Genomic DNA, 7,194 nt, shown 5'->3' on the forward strand with positions numbered 1-7,194 from the left:
AGTTTTAAAATGCACATGGAATGACTACCCTTTTCTGTACAATTAAAAATGTTTCATGTCTTCTACACCCACACTTAAATCACTCAAATCTGTATGTCACACTAAATAAATAATTTCTTTGCTTCTGACTTCTAGACTTGGCTGACAGCTGAGCAGGTCTGCAGTATCCATCCTGCCTTAGAGACCAAACACCCTGCTCCAGGGAAGCCTCTATAGATAGAGGTGAGTCCCTCTCATATGCCTCGTAGCTAAACTTTATTTGTGCTTGCCATTGTAGGTAAGACAGGAATTCAGCACAAATGCTGTCAGAATACTCCACAACTATCACAAAGATGCACATATAAAAATTTCAGCCTTTGCCCAGAATTTTGGAAAAATCAAAGAACAATAATACTATAACAATAATACCAAGTAATAGTACCTGCTGCTAGACATTTTGTTTAGTGGCCATTCATATGAAGAAGTGGATCAAATATGGAATGAAATGTTCAAACAGTCATGCCTAAGGCTTCGGTTTAGTCAAAAGCCTACATTTTTTCATTATTAATTCATTAGATATAATCTGCTAATGAGGAAAGACAAGTGACTCAGGATATATGAGGGACGTGTTTGAGTGCATGCAACATTCTAACCAAAGCCTTGCAGCGCTTAGCTGCAAGCAGCAGTATGGAGCACCCTGATAAGGAAAGCTGTTGGCATTTTGGATCAGCAGTGCAAGACCTGGGATAGTACACAGTTGAGAAATAGTGAGTAGAAACAGACTAACAGCAATTGTCATGCTAAGTAGTCTTGAAGAAGGCATGGGGTTAACTCACCAGATATTCTCAACCACAAGGGCTATATGATGATGGTAAATGCCTTGTTTGCAAGTAATAGAGCTGAAACCTCTTACAATAAATACTGTGGGGATGGGGCAAAAGAGAAATATGTTGCAGCTTGATTTTCCTTTTGGGGAAATAAACTAGAAGAGCAATGTGCATGGCCGTGCCTGAACTTCATCTCTCTTTTAATCAGCAAGTGTTGTCCTGCGTATTTCTGAGGACTTACCTAGGATTCCAGATAAGCAAACGTTTAAAGAGAGCTGAAGGAAACCAGCACATTACGTAGTATGTTAATAAATTCTGGATGTACTGGTGTCATTTCACATGCTGTCTGCAACCAGAGTCAAGTACAGTAGTTTTGTTAGGGGAAACACAGAGAGCAGAGACAAACTTGCAGAAGCTTTAGGAATCTGTGACACCAGTGCTAATCTTATCCATGCTACTTGCAATTGTCCAAGGTCCTATAGGTCACAGATTGAGTTTCTGTTATTCCTGTGCTATTTCCATGAAAGACGTACCCAAAATACATAATGTAAACCCATGGCTTATGAGCAGCATATTGTCCACAGAACCTGCTGTTGTTCACCCTGTCTGCAGAAAATTAAAATGTTAAATTTGACAGGTCAAAATCCAACATTACTCAGCCTTTTATTTGCTTAGTACTGTTGCCAGAAAACTGCCAGTAGTATTTGCCAGAAAAGTTAACCTGAGGATACATTGTGAATTTTACAGGCAGGAACAATGCAAGAAACAATGTTTTTTATAGCAAATGGTTTCTTCTGTTTCAGTTGGTAACAAGAGCTGTAGTATTGTTGAGGCCTGTTGAGGTGCTGTATACATGACAGGAAAAATTATAAACATAAAATACATATCTTTATTATGCTAGACTGTCATAATATCAGTAGCACATGCATATTCCAAATACTCCATTCAAGCACTGAATTTGGATTTAAATTCTCTGCATCTGCTGAGCATCACAAAATTGTGGGTGTTTGGAGGGCCTTGCTAGTGTGTGCTAAAAGTAGTCAGAGAAGCTGGCTAATCCCAGTCTCCCACGACTGCAGTTTTGGCTGCAGCGTTCATGGTGAAATCTTCTAGAAAGGGCATACTTCTTTCCAAGCATTAGCTTTTTCTAAGGCTTAAAGATTCCTAGGCATGACCAAAAATCCCAACAATCACACCAGGAAGAAAAATTCACCATTACCAATGATGTATCATATTTCTTCACCCCTCATCCAGCCTTTTGTTGCGGGAAATGTTTGGTCTCTGGTGACAGAGCTCTTATCCAGCCCTCAGGAGATTTTTTTCCTGCAGTCATTCCTCCTTCAGTTCTGAGATGCTCAAGCAGGCCCAGGGAATGGCTGATGCTCTCCTCCTCTGGGTGCTCTTCCAGCACTTCTCTTCCAAGTGGTGCCCACCATGAATGCTGGTACACCGTGGACCACAGCACAGTCACTAAGGGTGCTGCTCCATCTGCACCCATGAGGGCTGGGCTGTTTCCTGGCTGGACTCGGAATTGGGGACAAAGCAGCACAAAGGCTGGGTTCTGTGTCAGTAATGATTAACTGGAATATCCCTGCCAATACTAAGTTTTAACTGAATTCAGGTAATAATAATAACAATGACATTCTTATCTCTGGTTAGGGATGTTTTGCAACAGTCTCTGCCATGGGTTTATAGCCCAGCAGGTGCCTCATGTGACAGCCCAAGCACTTTCTACTTTTGCTACCACTAAGACTTAGTACAACCCACTCGCTGATGAAACAGTAGAGGAGGGGATATATAAATAATTTCCCATTAATTTTTAATTTACTGCAGCAAGATTTATCATGCCAAGTCTAGGTAAGAGTAACCTTATCTGAGATAATTGAACATAATGTTGATGGAAAGAGTGGCCATTTTAGAAATGCAGACTGGTATATTCCTGTAGTATGACTGTAAAATTTTGACATTGTAATTAAAAAGCAATTACTTTTGCACTGATGCAGTTTTTCATGCTGTACATCCCTAGATCAAAATCAGTTATCTCCAAATAAATTCTCCCTGTGCCACTTATTTTAAGCTAATATTATGAGACTGAGGACATAAGCAATCCAAATTAAAAGGACATGGAATATTAAGTGATTTTTCTCCTCTTCTTTGAAATGTTGATCATCTCTTTTTGGCTTCAATGTTCAGCTACATTGCACTGACTATGTGCTTGTGCCTTCCATCTAGTTTACTTATGGGCATCTCTGTTTTCCTGGAGGACTGAGTAGAAATGGCGTAAAACGAGAACTTTGAGTAGAATTATAGTTAGATGAAAAGTGTGGCACTTGGGCTGCATTGGGAGTTAGAGAGGACTATAGGGCATCAGAATGTCTATAGCTATAGCTATGTTTCCTTGACTCTCTATGCTTCAATTTAGTATTTAGATTAGGAAAGAACTCAGGCATTGACAAAGAGCTATTAACTTGCCAGGACTGCTGTTTTTCTCTTGGTAAATTTAGACAGTGATATGTTGAAGCTTATGAGAGTTTTTGCTTTTCAGGAAAGCTAATAAATAAAGCTTGATGCACATCATTTGTATTTGCAGGTGTATTGCTATGTAGAAATTCTCTTCTCAAGAATGTTTGAGTGACAAAATGTCTGGATTAGAAAAGAAAAAATCAACTTGTTATAGTTCTGTTAAGTTATAGATTCTGGGCTAAGAATTAAAGGGAAGTACAATTTGTGATCAATTAACCACAGCAGAATGAAAACAAAATATTCTGGTCTAAGTTTTAGAAAAAAATCTTCCTACTATAATGCGTTGATTGGTGCCATTATGTTACGAAAAATAATATGTTAAAAACTTAAATGAAAGACATACTTGAAAGAGAGATTCCCTGAAACTTCCCTCCAGCTGAGCATTTTGACCACAGTGACCATGACTTCTGCTGTTGGAGTAACAACTCAGTTAGTTTTTAGTGGTAGAGAACCTGCCTCTTGACTTTGCTCCAACGAACTTGTAAGTACTTTCTGTAATCATTTGACTATGACTCACAAGTGATAAACACAATAAAAGCTGGGACTGGATTTCAGTCTGGCTATGTCAGTCTAATGCAAAAGTCAATGTGCCATAGGAGAGATGCCTCTTTGCACTACAAGAATAATAAAGAATGGAAGAGTAAAAAGTCACAAATTCCAGAAAACGTATCATCCTGAAATGTTTGATCTCTTTAATTTACCAAAAATAAGAGACTGAGCAGTGTCTGGATTGAGAACTCCTTTCAGGAGGAGGAGCCACCCTTTCCCACCAGAGAAACCATCTTTAGCATAAGATACAAGAAGTTGCTAGAACCTGAATATAGGCATCATATAAAATAATTTCCAATAAAGGTGCCTAGTAATTATTGGAACAACCTACAATAGGAAGATCAGATGCTTCATCACCTCATGTTATCAGTGAGCATGAAGTTAGTTCCTCTTTACAAAGGCTGCATTAACCTGGAGCACAACTGAGGACAAAGTAGATGCATGATATAGGATGAAACGAAAAAGCTGAAGTATTCATAAGATCAGCTTCAATATCACTATTTTAAAATTATAAAATATTAACTTATCCTTCCTCCCATTTAGGGAGGAAGTCTCAAATCTAAAGATTAAATTGTTTGCCCAGTGTCACAAAGCAAGTCCCTAGTAACACTAGAAATTAATCTCTACACAGTGTATTCAACACAGCTGCATCTTGAATAAAAATGTACTTGATAAATGAAAAAAAAAAAAAAGATGCAAGAGTCCCAGGACTTGCTTAAACTTATCAAGCCATATGTTATTATTTTACTTCTTTGTGTGAAATGGTCCTTCATACCAAATATCAGAAGTATCTGATGTTAATAGTGAAAATTATGATCCTCTCATAAAAATTTGTGGAAAATGTTTTCCTGTTTCCTATTTTTAGTAATGTTTTTAGTGTGAGGAATGAGCTATTATCCACATTACTGTTTTGTTTATTTCTAGAATTTATTTCTGTCTAGACTGCTTATTTAGACTTTTTTTTTATGTTTTCCTCCTTTAAACCAAACACGTAGACATACACTGATGTTGAAAATCCAACTTCAGTGGAAGCAAAGCTGTCTCCTTCTGGTTACCTAATGTTGTATGTATTATCTTGTAGCACAAAAACATGGCTCTGCATAGGGTCTCATTGTCAAGAAGTGTATTATCTATCCTAGGGCAGCTCCAACTGACTGGTTAGTGAGTTACACATCCCCCTTGTGTCTGACCACTGAGAATGTAATCTTGCTGCTGTTCTTAGACAGGAGACCTTTTGCTCAAGCTTCTAAGGTTCAGACTTCAGCTGCAGAAGTCCCAGGTCTAATTGCAAGGCATTGCTATTGATCTGCTTAGTATTTCAAGAAGAGTAGGAATGAAAAAAGTTTTTCATGGAATTTGTCCCAGTCCTGCGAAAAACATTTGTGTAACTCTCCTGCATTGACTGACTTCTGTATTTTCAGTTTCAACAAGAGAAAAAAAACCATTTAGGCTATTGTCTAAGCTATTTAAATAATATTTACACCTGATATGTTTTTACTCCATTAAGAAACAGGAAAGAAATTGTAAAATTTTTACCGTGGTGGCATCAGGCAATTTTGGCTGTGCTTCTGTAAATAAATTGGCAAAAATAAAGTCTAAGGATCTATGGCATATGTATATAAAGGAAAGTCTACAGGAAGTAAATATGGTCTGAGTCTTGAAAACTGAGGCAGTCAACAGAAAACAACATATGAAATACAGGCAGCAGATTAATAACAGTGTTTTGTTGGTTTTTTTCTCTAGCACAGTACCAGATTTTCTAACTGACTGCATTTGGTATGCTCAAAAGGCTGCATTATCACACAGTCAGCTCCTGAAATGGCCAGCAAATTTCAGTACTGGGGCTTCACATACTCAGAAAAAGGTTCGTGAAATTATGTTTTTTAAATCTTTTGCAAAAAACCTTTAATCTGCTCTAAGTGAGAGGATGTTTAGATGTCTTTTTTCTGTTTAGGAATATTTCTCAAAGGGAAACATTTTACATTTGGGATTACTTTTATGCAACTTTAGCCACCTGGAAGCTAATTTTATAAATTTGAGCTAACTATCTGGGCAACATTCATAGTCAGTGGAGAGAGATAAGAATCTTCTGTTGGAGCACACATCATTGCCACCATCCATGCCCCACTAGCAGACAGCAGCATAACTGCTTTCAGGTGCCTGGTTTCTCCCTTTGGCTATAGAGAAAGTCAGTACAATCAGGTGACTAATCTTAAATATTAATCCTATCTAAAGTATTTACTATGGATTTGAACTGTCTCTGCTCTACTGTCCCTCAATGCAAACCCAGATTCCTGCAGGAAAATTAAGCAGGGTTAATATAGCTGTATTGCTGTGAAATGTGCTGGTGTGGAGCAGATGCTGCTGTACGTGCTTCTTGGGCTCTTCTTTTTTGGACAAGCAGTGCCCAGCAAGGAAGGAGAAACAGCAAGCAGGCAGCTGCTCTCTCCCACTGCACAAAGCAGTCATGAAAATAAGCATATTGTTTGAAATAAAAAAACTCCCACTGATTCACTTTTTTTTTTTTTTTCCCAGCCATGTATAAGCTCTTTTTTTTCTGAGCAGGGGGCAAAAAATATTATGCCAGACCATTTGCCTGCTCTGGTTCATCAGGAGTTTCATGAAACATTTGTGTTGGGAGAACAAGGGGGATACCACTGCATGATAAAGGAGCAAACTGGAAAGGCTACACAGGGACACAGCCTCTTACCACGTTATTGTTCTCTTAATTCTATAAATAATACCATTATTAAGAGAGTTTTTAAGATGCAGCCTGTTTGCAGGGGTTCCTACCTGAAGTCTTGCTGATCTCATCTTCCTACTCTTATCTACTGAGCTCTTTTATGTAAGACAATGTCTGAGGGTCACTGTTTTAAGTATCAGGTACGTGGCATCACAGGTATATGCATGAAGAGTAGCCTAAATCAAGCAATAGGGGAACTTCTGCCTCTGACTGATAAACCCTGCTGTGCTGCAGCTACGTTGAGTCCCACCCAAAATCACTCCCCTGTTGCCAGTGTCCAGGGGGATACAAATCCACTGCTCTATGTGCTGCCAGTACATACATAAACAAAATCAAATCCCTCTCTCCCAAGACTTTCCCACATAGATTACATTACAAGCACTGCACTATTTTGGACTCCAAAAAGAGCACCACAATAACTTAGAAAAGATACTTTAAAAAGAGGGCAAGCTTTATTGCCCTTCATGTGTTTGAACCTTTCTTTTCAGTTTTTCAGTTTTTCTCTAGATGCGTAAGGTTTGTTATTTGAAATGAAACCCTGTAGTCCCAGCCATTACTTTCACTCACGTCCCT

The sequence above is a fragment of the Apus apus genome, chromosome 4 (assembly GCF_020740795.1).
Source record: "Apus apus isolate bApuApu2 chromosome 4, bApuApu2.pri.cur, whole genome shotgun sequence".
In the NCBI taxonomy this organism is placed as follows: domain Eukaryota; kingdom Metazoa; phylum Chordata; class Aves; order Apodiformes; family Apodidae; genus Apus; species Apus apus.